Source organism: Lissotriton helveticus, chromosome 8 (assembly GCF_964261635.1).
Source record: "Lissotriton helveticus chromosome 8, aLisHel1.1, whole genome shotgun sequence".
NCBI lineage: Eukaryota > Metazoa > Chordata > Amphibia > Caudata > Salamandridae > Lissotriton > Lissotriton helveticus.
Window position 1 is genome coordinate 139,402,214 of NC_136069.1, and position 20,443 is coordinate 139,422,656.

At 42.0% G+C, this 20,443-nt stretch overlaps 1 long non-coding RNA gene across 2 annotated transcripts in view; it reads left to right on the forward strand.

Annotated features, from left to right (window-relative positions):
• Positions 1-20,443, forward strand: part of LOC144772429 (uncharacterized) — a 1,363,881-nt gene that overhangs the window by 1,274,052 nt on the left and 69,386 nt on the right. For both annotated transcript variants that reach the window (XR_013599737.1, XR_013599738.1), the window contains exon 6: positions 4,712-4,816. This is a non-coding gene — a long non-coding RNA (uncharacterized LOC144772429). The remainder of the gene's footprint in view (positions 1-4,711; positions 4,817-20,443) is intronic.

Consider the following 20,443-nt stretch of genomic DNA (forward strand, 5'->3'; position numbering starts at 1 on the left):
CAGCCGCCTTCATGAGCAGGGCGCCCCCCCTCCCTTAGCGAGCATCGATTCACAACCCCAGGCCCGACTGCATCCAATTGGCACACAATATCAATGAGGCCACTAGAAAGATTCAAGCAGCTAGGCTCTGCTCCCAGCCGGGGGATTCAAAGAGGAGAATGGGTCCAGTCATCAGCAGCCTCCAATCAACTTTTTGCAACAGCTATGATATATCTCATATTGGTACTGTCCACGTAACCATTGCCACGATCTCCACTTCTTCAGACACACTAGCCCCCACAAGCAAATCTGGGGGAGGAGGGGCAGCAAGGGGGCCCCCACTCGTCCGTACTGCAGCGCACAAAGTGTATCCAGGTGCCTCAGGGGGAGAGAAATTGGTGAGATCCCCGGCACATTGCAGCCCGAAAGGGCTGCCAAGAGCTCACCAGGGGCCCCAGCCAGGTCCTGGTCTCCCTCCCAATTGGGTACAGGCCACTGCCGTGCTCACCAACTTGTTATTTGCGGCCCGAAATGGCTGCCGGAGTTCTCACTAGGGCCCGGGCTAGGCCACAGTCCGCTGGAGCCCACTTCTCAAGACGCCTTCTTCACTCAGCCAGGCACAGAATTTCGCGGCCCATCTGTCCCTTTCCTGTATGTCAGCAACCCCACCGTGAGGAGGGGGGAATTTTATTCCAGCAGATCGCGCATCAGATGCCAGCTCAACCTCAGCGGCTCGGCTCAGCTGCTGAGACCCCAGCTGGATTTATGTCAGGCACCGCTGACCCCCCCCCTTGGCCCCCAGCCGCTACTCTGGATGGTCCTACCTCCTCGGGTGCCTCTGTCCCGGCTGCTCCTTCACACCAGGTGCGTATCTCGGCACACAGGCATTTCTCTCATGCTGCATGGCCAGCGCACCGCACACAGCCCACACTCTACGTGGTGTTGCAACAGCTACCAAGTGCCAGAAATGTAGCCACCAGAGCCCGCAATCCACAGTTACAGGGTGTCTGCTAACCTCACTGATGCACTAGTTGGGTCAAAATGGCTGGGTGAATAGAATTAATAAAGGATGACATTCGGGCTGCAGGAGCATTGCTAAGGCGCATTCCGACATGTTAGACCGCCAGGCCACGCCCCCTTTATTTGGGATTTTGGTGTTGCAAAAACACAATTCCTAGATCTCACAGCTGAACATTAATGTAGGATATTGGAATACTGGTTGAGGGTTGAAACCCTACTCAAGCAGCAACCACAACTCCTAACAGGGCGAAACACAAATTAACCTCTGCTTAACCCTCTAGTAGCTTGCCTCAAACGTAGTCAGGTCTTAACTTAGATGCAATGTGTAAAGTATTCAAGCAGCCCTTCTGAGAGTAATAAAGTGAAAACACAACACAAAAAAAATCCCACACCAGTTTAGAAAAAGAGAGTAAAATTATATATATTATTTGACACCAAAACAACTTTAGTAGTAGTAGAACTGGGGATATGCAATTTTTAAGACTTATGTAAATTCAATGCTTGAAAACTCAAAGCACCAACTGTGGTTATCTGATTGCGCTAGTCCGGGATAAAGTCAAGTTCAGGTTGACCACGAGGGAGCACAGGCCAGATAGAGGGAGCAAATTACACCTGTTGAACAAAGTACCTTAAAATCCTGGTTGCCGAGCATTGTGAGATGCCATGTTGAAGATGGATCATGCAGCGGATGTTCCGGTGAGCTGCACGGCAGTGATATGAGGTCCTCTTTGATGATGCATCCCCCATTGGTGATTCTGGGAGCTGTTGGCTGGAATGCGAGGTCCTTCTTTAATAATACATCACGCAGCAGCATTTATGAGGAGTTGCAGGGCTGCGATGCAAGGTCATGCGTCAAGGAGGTGTCGCATAGCAGAGGTTCAGAAGAGTTGGAGGGTTCTACATCAGGATTGCATTGCACAGTGGTGGCTTCATTTCGGGGCTGCAAGAAGATGCATCACGCTGCATCGGTTGTGCCAAAAGACCACAGCTGAGGTAGCATTGCACCTCCAGGTCCACTTCCAAGGGCCTACGACTGGGATTGCACCACTTGCGGGCAAGACTCATAGCAGGCAGAGTCGAGGTGCACTGTTCAATATGATTGGCGCTTTTTTTGTCCTCGAGGCTATGATCAGGAGGCCACTCAACTAGCCCTTGGGGTCAGTCGGGGGTCCTGGCTTCAAGTTGTAGGTCCTGTCCTTCTCACTCAGACAACAGATTAACAGCACAGCAGTCCTTATTCTGAGTCTTCCACAGGCCCATATGCGTACTGAAGAGTTGGGTTTGAGAGTCCACTATTTATACCTGGTGCCCACTTTGAAGTGGGAGAAACTTCTAGAGTCCTCTCTCCAGCGGTGTCTGTAATTTTCTGCCTCCCTGCCCTGGCCCCAGCTTGTCTGGGGCACAAGGCACTAGTGTGAAACACTTTGTGAATATTTGTGTAGAACCTTTGTGATGTGCAGTGTGGTAGGTGACATCTACTGCCCTTTATCAAGTCAGATATGGCCCATCCTGCCAACACCTATTCCCCCCTTATCTCACTGTTTGAGAGCAATACACAAAGACAAACTCCCTGCTATACCTAGTCATGTGACCCAGGATACAGGCTGCAGACACCAAATGGTTGGGGCAAGAAAATGTCAACTTTCTAAAAGTGACATTTTCAGAATTGTGGCTTAAAATCCAACATTACTATTCTTGTGAGACCAAATTCAACATTCCAACCAGGTCCCAATGGAAAGTTATCACATATTAAAAGTAATAAAGTAACCCAATGTTATCCTACTTGAGAGGCAGGCATTTCAGTAGTGAGCAACTAACGTAAGAGTTTTTCATTTCAGTACATTTCCCACTTTTCATATACAGTGCACCCTGCCCTATGGATGGCTTACATTAAAAAGGACGGTTATGGCCTGGCAAAAGGTAGATTTTGCCACGTTGACATGGTTTTTTAAACTGAAAACACAGGCTGCAATGGCAGGTCTGAGACATGTTTAAAAGTCGATTTAAGTGGGTAGCACAATGAATGATGCAGGCCCCCTAGTAGCATTTAACTTACAGACTCTGGGTACCAGTAAGTTAAATGTGCCTATTGGGGGTAAGCCAATTTCACAATGTTTAAGGGAGATAGCTCAAGCACTTTAACACTGGTCAGCAGGTGCAACATGGGCAGAGTCCAAAAACCAGCAAAAAATAAGTCAGCAAAAACAGGAGGATTGAAGGCAAGTAGTTGGCGGACAACCACACCTAGGATGTCAGATTCAACACAGAGCAATCTATTAGTGTACATGTAACATCACAAAATGACAGGCAGTACTCAAAGAATTAGGTGCAGAGTTAGCACATACTAGTTGCAACCGGACTCTGTGCATCAGGCCCCAGGCTTTTAACTGAGCCTCACCATTATCTTTTTGGCTGCCTACTCCAGGTGCTGTGCCACATTATTTCCTCTTAATCGTTGACCAAAAGTGCACACTTTATTTCAAGAAGAGAAACATCATGGGTGCACACATGTACAGGGAAAGTAACATGGGAATGCTGTGTGGTATGAATAATCAAAGCTCTGAATTAATAGATCTAGAAACTGTATCTCATGCTGTGTGTTTTATAAGTCTGTCATTGGCTCATTATGCATTTATAAAAGATGATCACCGGTACCCGATGTACATGTATTGTAGGTGAATGATTTTCGTAGTTTTTTTTGTCAACTCTAGAATAATCTGAGGAATCAATGGGCGTCCACTGAATACGTTATGAATGTGTAATTATCCACCAGCCATGGCAATTGCTCCTCTGTTGTTTTAGTTTTTCTGAATTTGGGAAGACATTTTTGTATTGAATGTTGTGAATATTTTGAGTCTCACTGTATTTTGATTGAATGAGTTGTACCCTTCAGACTATTTTCTCTTTCTTTCTCTCCTTGTGCCACCTGCTTATCTGCTCCTTTTATGTTCTATCTATTTAAAAATTTGATTCCCCTCCCCCTCAGCACCCGCTTACCCCCATCATGCTCGGTCCACTGCTAATACATTGGTGGGTGACCATCTTTGAATGGTTTTTAACCATCTCAAGATGAGTGCACATGTGCACCTGAAAACCTTTTTTGCAGCTGTGTGGGGCTAAAGAATTAATGCCAAAGCCAATAGATCTGACATGACAGACAAGAACTGTTGGCATTGCCAATGCTTACTAAAGATCAGTACAGTGGTTTGGTCTTAGATGAGGTGAGGTAGGGAGGAAATCCTAGAATGGTTCGATGCCACTCCAAATCCCTCAATCACAGAAGGACTTTGGAAATAAGGGGAGGTTAAGACTTCCTGAAAGTCAAAATGTAAGATTATGGTGAATTTTATTAACTGGTTTATTTTATACATATATTGACAAGAATTAAAGAAATATTCTTGCTTTTCATAATACCGCTGATAAAAATGTATATTTGCAGTGATTTGGTCAATATCACATGTTAAATCTGAAATGAAAACTGCTATAAAAGCAACAAATATTAATAGGTTGACTCAAATGTATGTAGACGTTAGTACAACCTAGAGTGATGCTGTTCTGGATACTTGAATGCATGTTTTAATTTAAGGAGTAAGCTGTGTATTCTTTCCAAAACTTTAAGTTACAATAGTTATGCACAGCAGCCATACTCTAGATTGTACTCATTTCTCCAGACAATAACAGCATCTCATTATTTTCTCTTTTTGCTCCTCAGATTACCGGTGTTCCACCAGAGAATAATGAGAGGACTGTGATCATCTTTCCATCCTACAGTGCTCTATTGTAGCTCAGCTTACATGAAACCCGTTCCATTCATCAGGTATTCCTTCTTTATAATTAATTATACCTAATGTACATTCATTCAGAAGCGGAAAAATAATCTAATATCATTGTATAGAACCTGGTGTGTTTTTTTTCTTGCAGACTTACTCTAGACACATTTTATAGAGCATCTTGTGTTTCACTTTATTGCAGACATTTTAAAGATTCATACACATTATACATTATTTGAGATTTCTTCAATTTTCCACCATGGTGATGGGTTTTGAACCCATTACTATTGCTTTTTATGTTACTTATATGTTATCACCATTACTTATATGTTACCTATATGTTATCTCACAATAAAATGTAACATACCCTTTTTAGATTTGAGTTCCATATATGGTGCAATTATTTCTATGGTAGATGGCTTATTCGTCACCTTACCATCATATTTACCTATTACAATTATATTGCTTTGTGTGTGTGTATATGCAGATTAAGTGTACCGCTTGTGTTGTAGGGTACACTATACAGGAGCTGTCTCTACCTAAACTTAGAAACTACCCATATATACGCATACCCATATCTATTTATCTATCTATCTATCTATCTATCTATCTATCTATCTATCTATCTATCTATCTATCTATCTATCTATCTATCTATCTATCTATCTATCTATCTATCTATCTATCTATCTCTCTCTCTCTCTCTCTCTCTCTATATATATATATACTTGCAGCCCGTCCCGACGTTGTCCGGGAGCACAAGGCTGCTTCAGGGCCGCAGCCTGTCCCGACGTTGTTCGGGGTCCCCTGGAGCGCAACCGCCACCTTCAGGGCCCCAATCAGCCGAACCGCCACCTTCATGGCCCCCAATCATCCGCACACAGTTCACCGCTCCTCCCCGCACTAACGGGCCACTCCTCCCCGCGCTTCACTTAGCCGCACACGTTCCGCCTACTCCCAGCACTTCACTGAGCCGCACACGTTCCGCCTCCTCCCAGCGCTCCCGTGCTTCACCTACCTCAGCCCGACTTCACCGCTCCTCCTTCCGCCTCCTCCCATTGCTTCAGTCAGCCGCACACGTTCCACACCTACCTCAGCCCGACTTCACCGCTCATCGTTCCGCCTACTCCCATTGCTTCAGTCAGCCGCACACGTTCCGCTCCTCCCCGCGTTTCATTTATCTCAGCCCGACTTCACCGCTACTGTCCGCCGCTCCTCCCCGCGCTAGATGATGTCAGCACGCACGTCCACGTTGTTTGCTCACACGGCCGGCGCTACTTCTTAGGGACTACTTTTTTTTATTGTTTATTTTTTAAATAACGTTTATTTTTATTTTTTATATAGCCTATGTCCATCTACAGGACCCCCCCTTTCCAACGCTGTATTGGGTGTTGCGATTGGTTGTGTACTTTTCGAGTTTACCTGGCTCAAAGGACACAGTTCTCTCTTTATAATAGTAGTATAGATATATATATATATATATATATATTCACTGAAAAAACCATAGGTTTGACACCAGTTATAGTTAGCTGGAAATTTTACTGACATAAAACCATTGAAATTCCCACGTTATAGTTAGTTGGACTCACTATAACGTGCGCGCCTGCAATGCACTGCTAATGACGTCACATATTACATCACTCATGACATGGTCAGTGACATCACTCATGACATCACTGATGACACCATCCTTGGAAGGAAGATGCAGACCCCATGTCAGGGTGGCGTCTGCAAGAGTGCATTTCGTCCTCTGTAAAGCAAGGCAGCGGCATAACAGGAAAGGTTGCATTCACCCACTGCGGATATATTTTGCTTGCATTAATTTTAAGACTGTAAAGAAGGACCTACTTGGGATAATTGGAGCACGCAGCCTACAAGCACCAGAAGGCTTAGGAGTGCCACGCCCACAGAGGCAGGTGTAAGGTATAAATGACAATGCTGTGGTGCAGCGCGAACTTTCAGTCTTTTGCTGCCACTGAAGAAAGGTTTTACTTACCTGAAACGCGTCTGGCTTGAACTGTAAAGAATGCCCGTTTCCTGTTGGGCGGCTGCTGGCAAGAGTTCGGAATATTAATAAAAGGCACCGTACTAAGCTTCCAGTGTTTTTCCTCGTTGTGTGCTACCTGCCTGGATTGGATTTATAAACGGCGAGCACGGCCATTGAGGAAGAACCACTACGGTTAAGCGGGCCCGTCTTGGCCGTAAACAGTGCTGAGAATGAACGGGAGGAAGATGCAGACCCCCATGTCAGGGTGGAGTCTGCAAGAGTGCATTTAGTCCTCTGTAAAGCAAGGCAGCGGCATAACAGGAAAGGTTGCATTCACCCACTGCGGATATATTTTGCTTGCATTAATTTTAAGACTGTAAAGAAGCACCCACTTGGGATAATTGGAGCACGCAGCCTACCAGCACCAGAAGGCTTAGGAGTGCCACGCCCACAGAGGCAGGTGTAAGGTATAAATGACAATGCTGTGGTGCAGCGCGAACTTTCAGTCTTTTGCTGCCACTGAAGAAAGGTTTTACTTACCTGAAACGCGTCTGGCTTGAACTGTAAAGAATGCCCGTATCCTGTTGGGCGGCTGCTGGCAAGAGTTCGGAATATTAATAAAAGGCACCGTACTAAGCTTCCAGTGTTTTTCCTCGTTGTGTGCCACCTGCATGGATTGGATTTATAAACGGCGAGCACGGCCGTTGAGGAAGAACCACTGCGGTTAAGCGGGCCCGTCTTGGCCATACACAGTGCTGAGAATGATCGGGAGGAAGATGGAGACCCCATGTCAGGGTGGCGTCTGCAAGAGTGCATTTCGTCCTCTGTAAAGCAAGGCAGCGGCATAACAGGAAAGGTTGCATTCACCCACTGCGGATATATTTTGCTTGCATTAATTTTAAGACTGTAAAGAAGCATCCACTTGGGATAATTGGAGCACGCAGCCTACAAGCACCAGAAGGCTTAGGAGTGCCACGCCCACAGAGGCAGGTGTAAGGTATAAATGACAATGCTGTGGTGCAGCGCGAACTTTCAGTCTTTTGCTGCCACTGAAGAAAGGTTTTACTTACCTGAAACGCGTCTGGCTTGAACTGTAAAGAATGCCCGTTTCCTGTTGGGCGGCTGCTGGCAAGAGTTCGGAATATTAATTAAAGGCACCGTACTAAGCTTCCAGTGTTTTTCCTCGTTGTGTGCTACCTGCATGGATTGGATATATATATATATATATATGCTAAAAAGAAGCATAGGGCTCTGGGTAGTTCCTATGTCTAGGTGGAGAGCAGCTCCTGTATAATGCACCCTACAACACAAGCGTTACACTGAATCTGCTCACCTCAAATGTTTGTTTTGTCTAGCAAAGTTTTTAAGCAAAGGATTAGCACAGTTGAATCGCCGCCGAACTAGAAAAAGACAAAGTATTTTGCCATTTCTTCAGCAAAGTCTTTAAACATAGGATTAGCACAGTGTCATTGACGGTGAGCTGTAAAAGTGACAAAAGCCTTTTACCACTCCAGGCACAGATTTAAAGCTTTGTATTGGTAAACTACTATCCAAGCCAACCTGGAATGAATAAAAGCAACCCCAGACATGTGTTGCCCAGTCATTATAGCTCTCCAGAGAGGTTTAGCTTTGTCCAGACATTAGGGAACACCCAGTATAAATCAAAACAATACCCTTTCAGTCTTAAAGTGCTGCATAAATTATGCAAAAAAAACGCAGAGAACTCTGGGTAGTTCCCAAGTTTAGATGGAGAGCAGCTCCCGTATAGAGCAGCCTACAGCACCATTAACACTCTGAAACTGTCTGTTTGTTTGTTTTTTGAAGCATAGGATTAGCATATATATATATATATATATATATATATATATATATATATATATATATATATATATATATATATATATATATATATATATGTATACATATATATATATATATATCTGACCCTGTTGAAGTTTACAGCTGAGAACACGTTGGTCTTTGTATTTGCATCTGAGGAAAACATGAAAATAAAAGGATTGAGAACCTGAGCCATGCAGATATCTTCTTTGCCCCGTTACTTGTGTTGGTTTGTGAGTGGTGTCTCTTGGGGCTCTCCCTGGAGGCGATCAAGGAAATATATATATATATCCGCTGGGTAGTTATAGTTAGGACTACATTACCATAGGATATTGATGTTTTCGTTTGCCATGTAGTGCCGTTTGACGAATCTTCACAAAACCTTCCCAAAAAAGTCTCAGCTCATTCCTGGAAAGTTTCAAGCCAGGGACTTGAATAAAGGGGAGCCTAAAACATGTTTTCTCAATGCAATTTTCCATGGGAAATTTAGACACAGCTACAGCCAAGGAGTGCAGCAGCATTATAAAAAACACAGTAATCACAGTAATCTCTTGGGTCATTCAATCCAGGAGGGTTTATCTTATTTTTTTGAAGAACTCTGAGCTGGAGCTCTATGCTGTTCAGCTAAAGTGCATGGACCCCTTGAGTTGGTTCTATGGTTGCACTTTGTGGCCGGAAAATGTTAAACGAAAAGACTCATAGACATGTTTATTGTCTTTCTTTAATGTTTTTTGAAAATACTTTGTGACTATCACTAATGTTAAACAATGCAATGTGTGAATTTATAAAATAAATATTTGATTATAGTTGCTAGTGAGTTTTTAACTAAGCCAATGGGTCTGTTTTATATATGTTGATGTGCTGACCCCTTGATAAAACCAATAGGCCCCTGCTTTTAGTGTTCTGACCCCTTGACACAGTCACTAGGTCTGCCTTCATTAAAATCACACCCTTTATTGGCAAAGCTAGTAGGCCTGCCTTACTTTTTTTGTTCAAATCTGTTTTTATTAATTTTAGTTTTTCCATGGTCATACCAGGCAACTTACATGAGAACGTACAGGTGTGCATGAGATCATTCACCAACTTCCGAAGCTAGGGTGCCTTCAGGTTCACATGCATACTGAGTACACTGAAATTAGTGAGGGGAGCACTCACACAGGAGCAAAGTTGACTTCGATATAGGAGTCATATTGTAGTGTAGTTCCTATATTCCCAATAGGCTCTGCACTTTGGAATAATATATCCTATATATTTGACGTAGGGCTAGGTCTCTATCGAATATATTAAACTTAATTGTGAGTGCCAACTAGCTCAGAGGCCACTAGAAACTTTCTCGAATTCACAAGAAGGGATTAGTGTCTGACGACCGCATAAACATGACAACTTTGTTTCCCCAAGAATAAATGTATCTTCAGAGTCGTGGAAACAATAGATAGATATTTTACTCAGTCAATCGTGCATGCTTCGTTTCATCAGAAGTGCAGAGAAATAGAGAGATGGGCATTTTCAATAAAAGGATTTATTGAACAGTCTTCTTTCTCATGCAAAAGAAATGAACTGCTACAATCGTAATGCAGGTTGCAAAGTATAATGCATAAAGTGAGATGAGTAATATAAAAGAATACTGTAAAAGCATGGTATGGTTTCTAAACCATATATAAATACATACATAAATAACAATGGCTAAAAGTACTCAACTGGTGCTTCTAAAATATGCCTACCCCAATGTACCTAACCTAAGTCTTGTACAAGGGAAGAAGTAAGTGTGGTGTAGCATAGGTTTAGTTTCTTTGCCAATAATCTATCCAAGATTTCTCTTAGGGTCTAATCAGCTCCATACCTTAGTTTAGAATGAAGAAGGTCTGGTATCTCTGTCTCGGGACTCGATTTCCCAACACCCCGGGAGGGGAGCTTGGAAACACTGGAGCTGGATTCTCGGCGAGAGAAAGGACAGCTTCTCGATCAGTGCGTCATCTGGAGGGTCGGCTTTCTTCGGCACTTGCTGTAGCGAGCTGCGTCGGGCAAGTAGATAGTCGAGCTGCTCTGAACCACTGTGTCTTTGATAGAGCAAGTGAAGGCATATTTATACCTTCAAGGTGCCTAGTTTGACGTAAAGTCGGGCATAATAACGTCAGTAAAGAACCCAGAGGGAATGGTAGTTCTTTGAAAACTCCATGAGAGTTTGGACAAATCAATATTCAAGCAAGGGGATGCCCCTCACTGCATAAGCCGATTTTCCAAGAAATCGGTGTGGTTTTTTGGTACGGGTGGAAGTAGCCATGCCTATATTTGGACTTCATGGGCTATGTCTAAATATGGGTATGATTTCTATGCAATGTGAATTGTACCTATATAAGTCATGAATCGGGAAATTTCGCTCGGATCCTAAAACGCCATACAACACCCACTCCAATTTATTATGTTCGACATTAATAAATTCTAAGCATTTAAAACATATCTAAAGCATGATCTGTAAAACCCCACCCAAAATACATAAAATGCATTCTAAATGGTCGCACACGAAAACGAGCATTTGTGCTGTATGCATTTTGAAAGCAATGTTTTCATTCAAAGCATATAGTATTACATTGGAAATGATATCCAAATGAATCATGAAACTACATTTATAAAATGGCTCTTAAATACATAAAAAAAAGTCAAGACCATTCCATGACAGAATATATAAATTGTTTTGGTTGTGGACAAGTTCAAATATTGTCTCTTGGAAGTATTCAAATAATTATTGTTCTCTATAAATAGTTCTACTTTAAGCAGATTACTTTGTGCCCAAAAAAAAATAATTGGGGAAAAGTCAAATTGTAGAAAAATAGAGTTCTAAAGTTAGAAGTTTTGTTTTGAAAAATGAAGGTCGAATACAGAGTCCATAGAACACTGTGTACTATTTTCAAAAGTCAGTCTCATTGTTTGCAAAAAACATCAAAGCTGGGAAAGAATTTGTCTACCACAGTAGGTGAAAGTTAGACCAGTTCGTTAAGTAGACCGAATGCACAAAAATGTGAAGCTTTGCCGTCAGCGTCAGCCGCATTAGCAATGTTCAATGGAGATGGTACTTGTGTGCCTGTAGATCCATGTATCTCACTATCAGCAGATTGCGTGTGTGAGACCTCAATGAATGCCGTCATTAGGATTGGCAGCCGCTGGGGACAACACAATGCATGGACCGTTACTGAACCAGGCAAAGTATCAACATCCGTTGGCAGAACTGATGGGAGTGTTAGACAGATGTCCAACACTCATTCTTCTCCACATAGCAGGCATTGCAGAACAGGTAAGATGCAATCTTGCAAGATTGGTCGGATTGATAGAAACCACGTGATATTCAGATCTCTTAAATGAGCCAAACCCAGAATCTGTACCATGCACTCACAACACTTCATTGTCAAGAGAGTGTTCTCAATGGTAATCTGGGAGTCGCTGGTGACCGGAATTGCCATATCGGAGCAGAAAGAACAAGAATAGTATTCCTGCTACGAGTCCCAAAATGAGAGGCAGGCCGCCGAACATAGAGTGCACGAAGTTTGGAAATATGCCTAGGACGGCTTCAAAAGGTGCTAACAGTCCCGAAAAAAACTGTCTTAAATACATGTACAATACCACTGGTATCAGACATGTTTAAGATACGACCTAACATTTCTTAGAAATGAATAGGGTAGTTTGTGGATAAAAGGGCATGTATCAGTGAAGGCCATAGCGGCGACTCCCCATCTGTCTTGGTTTTAGAAAACAATACTTGCATGCAACAAGTGACCCTGGCTGACACAGTTACGAGATAGGCTATTCCTGGCAACATGTCACAGCAGCTGCGATCATTCAACATAATATAGCTTCAATTAGGAAGCTGCCTAAAAATCGGATCTATCACTGCAGCTGGAGAACCTTGCAGGTGGCAGGATAAGTTGGTCGAAGAACCGTAACAGGCTGCATGTAAATTAATACCCTGACATAAAAGTGTACCGCTTAGTGCGCTTTTGCAGTTTGTACCACTAAGAAATACTTCTTTCCCCCCACTCCAACATCTGTGTGTATATGGTAGATCCCAGGTTGATTTGATGTATTCTTTACCCAAACTTTCATATACGCCAGTGTAGTGTAGTTCCTATATTCCCAATAGGCTCTGCGCATTGGAATAACATAAACGATAGTTTAGACGTAGGACTGAGGTCAACTAGGTCTCTATTGAATATGTTAGACTTAATTATGAATGCCAGCTAGCTCAGAGGTCACTAGAAACTTTCTCGAGTAAACAGGAAGGGGTTAACTTTCCTGAATAGACAAAAAGGGATTCGTTTCTGACAACCGCATAAACATGACAACTTTGCTCCCTCCAGAATAAGGAGTATATCTCCAGAGTCGCGGAAACAATAGATAACTATTTCACTCAGTCAATCGTGCATGCTTAGTTTCACCAGAAGCGCAGAGAAATAGAGAGACAGGCGTTTTCAATAAAAGTGGTTATTTATTGAACAGTCTTCTTTCTCATGCAAGAGAAGTGAGTTGCCACTATTGCAATACTTGTCATAAAGTAAAGTGCGTACAGTAAAAGGAGTATTATGAAATATTACTGTAAAAGCATGGTACAGTTTCTAAGCCATACCGTGTTTAAAATAGATAAAATATATACATATATAAAATCATTGACTAAACGTACTCAACTGGTGCTTCTAAGATACGCCTACCCCGGTGTACCTAACCTAAGCTTAGTACGTGGGAAGGAGTAAATGAGCTGCAGTTTAAGTTAAGATATTTTTTGCCAAGAATCTGAATCAAGAATTCTCTAAGGGTCTAATCAGCTCCATACCTTGTTTATAGAATGAAGGAGGTCTTGTATCTCGTTTTCAGGACTCAATCTCCCAGCAACCCGCAAGGGTGACTGGAAACACTGGAGCTGGATTTCTCGGCAGGAGACAAGACAGTGTCTCTCTCAGTGCTTCAATGGGAGGGTCGGCTTCCTTTGGCACTTGCCTCAGCAGGGCGTCGGGCAAGTAGATAGTCGATCTGCTCCAAACCACTGTTTGTTTGCTTGGGCAGCTGTTGGTATATTTATACCTGGAAGGTGCCGAGTTTGACGTAAGGTTGGACATAAGACGTCACTAAGAACTTGCAGTTCTTTCAGGACTCCAGGAGTTCTTGGGCAAATCAAAACAGAAGCAGGGGGAATTCCCGGGCTGCTGGAGGTTTGGTTTGTTTTAAGAACGCGTTGTACTTTCTAGGAGTCTATGGGAGTAGCCTTGCCGTATTTGGACTGCATTGGCTATGACTAAATATAGATATGATTCTTATGCCTTTATAAGGATATGATTTGTTATAACCACACAAGGGCATAAATCGGGAATATTTAAATAGGGTCCTAGATACGTTCACAACACCCACTCCACGTATAATGTCCATAATTACTAAATACTAAGCAATATTAAACATATACCTATGCATGTGTTTTCCTTCCCACCCCAAAATACATAAAATGCATTTGAAATGGTATGTACACGAAAAATGAGTAGTATACTGTACGCTTTTCAAACAATTATATCATTCAGATTATGCATATATCGTACATTGGATGATGACTGAATGAATCACTAAAATTACATTTATGAAATGGCTCTTAATACAGAAGAGAAGGTCGAGACCATTTCATCACATACTTATACAATACTGTACATGTGCTAGACGCTAAGTCAAAATATTATCTTTAGAGTTTCAAAATAGAAATCTTGTTCTCTAAGAATAGTTCTACTTTTAAGCAGAGTATCATGTGCCAAAAAAGTAAATATTTTGGAAACGGGGAAAAATAGTTTTGCTTTCAGGCCAAAAAATAGTTCCACAGTTTTTGTTTTTCAAAATTGAAGGTCACATAGTTCAGGGAACACTGTGTGCTCAAAAGTTATTCTCGTTGTTAGGAGAGAACATTACCTCAGATAGGCTGGCAAAGAATTTGTCTACAAGAGTAGGTGAAAGTTGGACCAAGTCCGAAAAAGTAGAAATAGTGCATATATGAGAAGCATTGCCATCATCGGTGTCTAGATCAGCAATGGTCACAGAAGGTTGTACCTGTGTGCCGCTTTCATCTTGTACCTCACCGTCACCTAATCGTAATGGTGAGGTCTCAACGAATGCCGTCATCAGAATAGGTAGCCGCTGGGGACAACACGTTGCATGAGCCGTTACCGAACCAAGCAAAGTATCAATATCCATAGGTACTGCTGATGGTAGTGTAAGACAGACGTCCAACACGCATTCTTCTCCGCATAGCAGGCATCGTAGAACAGGTAAGATGCAATCTTGCCAGATTGGTCTGAATGAAAGAAACCATGTAGTATTCAGATCTCTTAGCCGAGCTAAGCCGAGTACTTTAGTTATTCTTTCTCGGTATCTCATCGCCAGGATCGTCTCTTCCATAGTTGCCTGAGTTTTGTTTGTGGCTGGATTTGCCATATCGGAGCAGAAGGAACGAAAATAAAATTCTTGCTACGAGTCCCAAGATGAGAGGCAGGGCGCCAAACACAGAGTGCACGAAATTCGGGAAGATGCTCAGGACTGCTTCAAATGGTGCTAATAGTCCCGAAAAAATTGTCTTAAATACATGTGCGATGCCACTGGCATCAGACATGTTTAAAATTTGACCTAACATTTCTGCAAAATGTACGGGGCAATTGGTTGATAATAATGTAGGTATCTCTGCCGCTGTTCTTGCAACTTGCAGATCATACGTTTCTTTAGACGAGGTTAGAGGCACAGTTGTTTGTAAAAGAATAGACTTCATTCTGCTTAAGGTATCAATTCGAATAGAAGAGATATTCAGAGAAGGCCATATTGCTGCCTCATTGTCTGGTTTGCTGTTTGGATACAATACTTGCATACAGCAAATGACCCTGGATGTAACGCTCACGAGATAGGCCGTTCCTGGCACCATGCCACAACAGCTGTGGTCACTTATAACGTAGTTGCCGTTGGAAATTTGTCTGAAAAAAGGATCTATCTGTGTGGCAGGGGTGCCGTGCAGGTGGCATGAAAGGTTATTTGACGAACCTTTGCAGGCTCCATGCAAGTTAATACCTTGACACAGAAGTGTACCGCTTAGTGAATTTTTACAGTTGTTACCACTAAGAAATACCTCTTTTTTCCCTTCACGTATAACATCTATGTGTATAAGGTAAATTCCAGGTTGACTTGATGTATCCTTTACCCAACCTTTCATACAGGCCTGCTGGTATATACTTTTGGCAATATTGAAACTGAAAAGTTGTTATCGGAATTGTAATTGTACCATATATTATCCGTTCAATGACAGGTCGTTCTGACATTGTTAATGGCAATTCTTCTAGTTTTTTAATGCTCAGCACCGTATAGTCTGCTCCTTTTTGTGCCAAGGAGATTTGTTTATCTGTAAGGTTAAAGATAGAAAATAATGACGTTGTGTTGATTAGACGCCATGGCACGTAGCCTGAATGCAGATTTTGTAACGTCCAGCCTAACTGTATAATAGAACGTAATTGGGACTGGCCATGTTGTAACATTAGCATATCCTGTTCTATTATATCAATAGCAGATGATACAATGCTGTCCAGTGAATACATTCTGGAGGACAGAGTCGTTAACCCATTGTCCACTACAGACAGTGATTTTTCCAAATGAATACGATCAATTTCTCGTATTTTTTCAGCAGTTTCAATTTGCATTACCTTCCAAGCTTCGTTGTAGGCAGCGTATATACCGGCGTATATGAAACGTTTTTGACGCTGTTTGCGAGGTCCCAATATGAAATCTCGCAAGTCAGCACCTTCTTTAAGTAAAGTCAAGTGTTGCTTAATTTCAGGCAAGGTGGATCTCTGTAGCCATTCGAGGCATAGTTTTCCTACACTGTATGTTGTAACTATCCCTGGATGTTGTCTCTGGGAATATCTTGGGTCTGGCCTGTTCTGTATGAACCCCTGTCTTTTATTCAGGAATCTATCTTGACAGTTATTAGTGTCTGTGGGCCAGATCAACCATTTTCTCCAATCAGAATTCGTTCTGTTTTGCTGTAAACAATGGGATACGTCTATCTCCACATCTGTAGTGCTATTACTATCAGGCATGGGTTTTGGAATAGACGGTTTGTTTAAGTCTTTTATCTTGGCTAAGCCAAGACAGGTTGTTTGTTGAATGGTGTCATTCAGGAACATTATCTGTTCTGGAATCATGCAGGCTCTTAATAATGATTATAGACCTTGTACCTGCCAATCTTTTGTACCCCAAATGGTTTTTGTTTCAATGTTGTTTTTCCAAAATTCAAAACCAAATATAGACATTTTTTCATAAGATTTTGTGGAATATATCGATTTAGTGTTTGTCAACATGTTTTTCATTCCTGTCTTATTTAACATTTTAAAATAAAACGTTTCTGGATCTGTGTTGTTAAACCCTGAGAAGTATGGGAATTTCTCATAAAATGTTTTCCAGCTGCCTTTTGGCGGTGTTGGACAATGTTCCCATTGATTATAAGTAAAAACATTTCTAGGATTAGCAGACTTATGCAAATAGTGATGACCATATGATTATAGCAATACATTTCTTCATAATTTGAGTAGCCTTCTAAATAATCATGTTCTGTAAATTTTGCTCACATTTCTAAATCTGACATCATATTATTAATATTTTCAAAGTCCCAATCATCAGAGAAAGTACTAGGTGATACAAAGTCACTTAATGAAACCTTGAACTGATGTGGATATTTCAAGAGTCCAACGGGCCATAAATTTCGTAATCAGTACCATCCCATGCTACACCACCAGGTATAGGAATGGCTGTGATGTTCACTGATGACAGTTCTCTTTTTTCAATGTGAGAAGATCTGTGAGGGTTTAGGACCAAGTTGATGTTCTGACTTGCTGTGTCCATTGTACTATATTTTCCATCAATGAATTTTCCCAAGCTTAAAACCAAAATGAGCCAGAGTAGGAGGAAAAGTACACCTAACACAATCCATAATTCGATCCATGGTGAAATCAGATATGTTTCTTTGAGTTGATGAAAGAGTTCAGTCATTTTTTCTTTGAAAGTTTTAGTTGCTGACGTTTCTTCATGTTCACTTGGATCATCAGAAAAGTAATCGAAATTGATGAAGTAGCCAGATGCAGTTCTGTCAATTTTTGGAATTGCTTCCGGATTTTCATTTATCTTTGCATTTGTGTAGTTAGAGGCTACATCATTGTAGATTGGTGTTTCTTGACGAACTGTTGCAATTTGGGTTTTAAGAGGCACAAGTTACATTGCTTTGTTGCATAGACTTTTTTTATTCACTGCAGGTTTATCACATGTGATTAGTCTCTGAGTTTGAACTTCTTGAATTGTAGCAGGGTTTGGTCTTCTGCTACTTCTTGGGAGTTCACTGGGCCTACTACTTATTATTGGCCACATGATTGTGGTTTTACCAGGTCGATTGATACAACTCTGTTCTCCTTTTTACCAGCAAGGGGCGGTAGTACTACTGATCTTGTTCCGCTGACAGCTAAGACAGGTACTGCTTTTCTGTAAGAAGGCCCAAATTCCTTCTTTACCGCGATCTTTTCTCTGACCAGATCCCCAATCTTTGGAATCCAGACAGGTCTTGCTGAGACAGGTGGTTTTTCTTCAGTGGCCATTGGCTTTAGCTTTGTGTTACTTAGATTTCTTCTTGTTTCATTTAAGTCCTGTAAAACAGCCAAACGATCTTTGATATCAAAGGTTTTTTGTTCCACCACTGAAGTCTGACAATCGAGGTCACTGATGATCATTCTGGTACCAAACAAAAGCTCATATGGAGTGATTCCCCCAGAGAATTTCTTGGCAGATTATTAAGACTACGTTGGACACTTGTTAGATGTTTGACCCACCCGTCACCCGAACCTAATACCCTCGCTGTTATAGATTGCTTTATGTCACGGTTTTTTCTCTCCACTACCGCATTTCCCTCGGGATGGAATGGACTAGAGTACCGCAATGCAATGCCCAAGCTGGCCATGGCCTCCTTGTAAGCTCGAGAGCTAAACGCAAGACCCTGGTCAGAATGTAGCATGCCAATTGCGTATGTGCCGATAAAGACTCGCAAATCTTTTATAACAGTTCTGGCGTCAGCCGAGCGCTGGGGCCACATCCAAATGAATGTCGTGCAGGAATCCACTGCGACCATGATATATTTATAGATGCCATCCCTTTGTAAGGGACCACAGTGGTCCAGGTAAACACATGCTAATGGTTTATCTGAGATTAGAAGGGGCGTCTGTGCAGGTCGTTTCACTGTTGATACCTTCATTTTTTGGCATATTTCACACTCTAGAACATAGTTTCTAGTCTGTTTTCTCATGCGTGGCCACCAATATCTCTGTTTTAATAATGATACTGTGGCGGAAACACCAGCATGTGCAGAAGCGAGCCCTTCATGTGCCGCTAAAATTAGTCCTAACCTGTGTTCCATGTTTGGAATTGCTCTATCCCCCACTCCAGGGATTACAGCAAAAGGAACATTATTCGCATCAGTTTTGTATGAGTACTTTACTTGAAAGCCTTTCGGGAGTGTCTTACCACTGTCTTTTACTGAAGCACTGACAGCTTGTATTATCTCGCTGTCTATTTTTGTTTTTGACCGGGTAATGGCAGCTACGGAAGCCGTTTGCACAGCTGTCTTCGGGGCCTCATCAGCCAATGAATTCCCTGGAACGTGAACGCCATCACGTTGATGACTCTGTGTATGTATCACGTGAGTCTTTTGTAGTTCTTTCTGTAAAAGAACTACTTGTTCCCAAAGCATTTTATGCTTGATTGTGCCACTTTTTGCATCTTTGAAGCCGTTTTGAACCCAGTTCTGCAAGTATTCATTGTAGGACTGGACGCAATATTACGAATCGCACACTATCAGTGTGGGGAATTCGCGATCGGTATTTTCAAGCTCCATCTTGAAAGCCCATTAGTTCAGCTCGCTGAGCTATACAATCTCCGAGTGATTGAGTTTTAGAGACCAAGGGTCTAAATTTTCCTTCGTGCCACCGACCTTTAATGATCGCGCACGCAGCACTATATACTTGTTTACCCCCAACTGCGAACTGTGATGAACCGTCTGTATATATTATACAGCCGTAATGTTCGAGAGGCAGAATGTCAGTCGGCAGAGGACATTCATATTCGTATTGGAGAAATTCTTGCGTTTTTAACTTGGGATCAAATTTGTATACTACGTCTGATGCAGCAAGAGAATTAACCCATTGTATCCATCTCGGATGTAAAGTTTTAGCATTCAGAATACTGGCTTTTGTTACTGCCTCCAGGGCAGGTATCGGTGTAACGAATATTATACGTTTACCTTGTGCGAGGGCTCTTTCTTTTGCTACAGCAGTTTGGACCGCAGTCAGAATTTTTTCAGTAGAATTGAATTTCATTTCAGCTTGTGTGTACAAGTGTGATTTATAAGCTATTGGTACCGTTTCTCCCTCATTAGAGGTCAGGTACGTAAATCCGCATCTCACTGGGATGACTCGGATTACAAGGTTGCATTCGTTTGCGCGTGTTTGCAGTTTTGTTTTAGTTAACATATCTGTTTGTATTGATCTTAATATTTTTGTATGTTTCTGAGTCCAATTAATTGGTTTAAAATCAGTTTTTCTTAATTCGTAGAGAGGTTTAACCCTCTCTGCATAGTTTAGAATGTAAGTTCTTCCGAAATTCAGGAAACCTAGAATTGATTGTTTTTCAGCGTTTGTGGAGCTTGGAGTACTGCACGCTTCCATAAGAAGTTGTCTGCTAGGCTTTTGCCTTCACTTGATCATTCATATCCCAAAAATAGGACAGTGAGGTGGGCAATTCGTGACTTTTTAAA